Source organism: Microtus pennsylvanicus, chromosome 3 (assembly GCF_037038515.1).
Source record: "Microtus pennsylvanicus isolate mMicPen1 chromosome 3, mMicPen1.hap1, whole genome shotgun sequence".
NCBI lineage: Eukaryota > Metazoa > Chordata > Mammalia > Rodentia > Cricetidae > Microtus > Microtus pennsylvanicus.
The window spans coordinates 32,408,116-32,410,000 of NC_134581.1; positions in this window are offsets into that span (position 1 = coordinate 32,408,116).

Consider the following 1,885-nt stretch of genomic DNA (forward strand, 5'->3'; position numbering starts at 1 on the left):
TCAGGAAATGACATCCACTACTGACAGCTTTGAATCCCTCCAGGGACAGATGAACTCTTGCTGGGGCTGTGCTCCAAAACAGAAGAGCACTGGCTCTAATAACTGCTGACAGAGAGGGACTTGCTTGGCATTGGGGGAGAAATGTTTCTATGTAAATGAGTCAAATGTGCTTGAAACTAATGTCAATACCCTCCAAAACTCCACAAAGACCTGCTCTCAAAATTCCAGCCCTTAGAGCAACTTAGCAGACTCAATAATCCCTTGTCTTCCTGACTCCTACCCTTTGTCACTCCTCCAATTATGCTGTTTTATTTTTATGCTTTGCTCCCTGCCTCATTCCGTTCCTCCAATGGCAGATCACCACCACTGCAAAAATAACCATGAGTTAGGTCATGGTTCACTACCAAGCCCTGGTCTCTTCCGATGTAGATGATAGGTTCCTCAGGGCTTATAACACCTCTCCATTATAAAATAAAAGGAAGATGTTGGGAGGCCCCGCTCGTCAGAGGTTGCAGTCCACCATAGCTTAGCAGCTGTCCCCGCGCTTGGAATAATTGGCAGACTCCCTCCCTCTACAATGAGGGGGGGGTGCGTGGTGGAGGGGTTGGTGTTCCTATTCTCTACCAAGCCTTATCTGGAGGATGTCTCTAGGTCAAAGGTCTAATTTATCTCAAGAATGCTAGGCGGTGGTGGTGCACACCCTTTAATCCCAGCACTTGGGATGCAGAGACAGGTGGATCTCTGTGAGTTTGAGGCCAGCCCGGTCTACAAGAGCTAGTTCCAGGACAGGCACCAAAGCTGGTACAACCCCTTTGGACGTCAGTGGGACAATTTTCCAGGAAATTAGGAAACAACCTTCCTCAAGACCCAGTAATACCACTTTTGCGTATATATCCAAACTATGCTCAATCATGCCACAAAGACATGTGTTCAACTATGTTCATAGCAGCTTTGTTTGTCATAGCCAGAACCTGGAAGCAACCTAAATGACCCTCAATCGAAGAATGGATGAGAAAAATGTGGTACATTTACACAAAGAAGTACTACACAGCAGAAAAAAATAACGACAGCTTGAATTTTGCAGGAAAATGGATGGAGCTAGAAAACATTATTTTGAGTAAGGTACACAGAAAGACAATTATCACATATACTCACTCATAGGTGGGTTTTAAACATAAAGCAAAGAAAGCCAGCCTACAAACCACAATCCCAGAGAATTTAGACAACAAAGAGGACACTAAAAGAGACTTACATAGATCTAATCTACATGGGAAGTAGAAAGTAGAAAAAGACAAGCTCTCCTGAGTAAATTGGAAGCATAGGGACCTTGGGGGAGGATTGAAGAGGGGAGGAGAGAGGCAGGGAGGGGAGCAGAGAAAAATGTAGAGCTCAATAAATATCAATAAAATAAAAAAAAAGAATGACCCTTAACCCAGTTCCCTGCAAATGCTTTCTCCCTACTGCCCACATGGTAAATGTTTTTTTTTGGGGGGGGGGAGAGGGATGAGACAGAGTTTCTCTGTGTTACAGCTGTGGCTTCTGGATATCCTGGGATGCACTTTGTAAACCAGGCTGGCCTCGAACTCACAGAAGCTGGCCTGCCTCTGCCTTCTGAGTGCTGGGACTAAAGGCGAACGCCATGCCTAGCTAATATTTTCACTTAAATGCAATATGACATTTTATTTAGCAGTCTGCTTTCGTTCAAACATCTACACCTTTCCACTTCAGCAATTCTTATCTCATCTTTTATATTCAAACTATCAAATTTCTCCAGTTGATCCCCAAACCTTTCCATAACCAATCTGTCCAGGTTGATAGCTGTATGAAGATTATAATCCTCTGGCTTTTTTTTTTTTTTTTTTGATCTAGCAGACATCACGGAAAC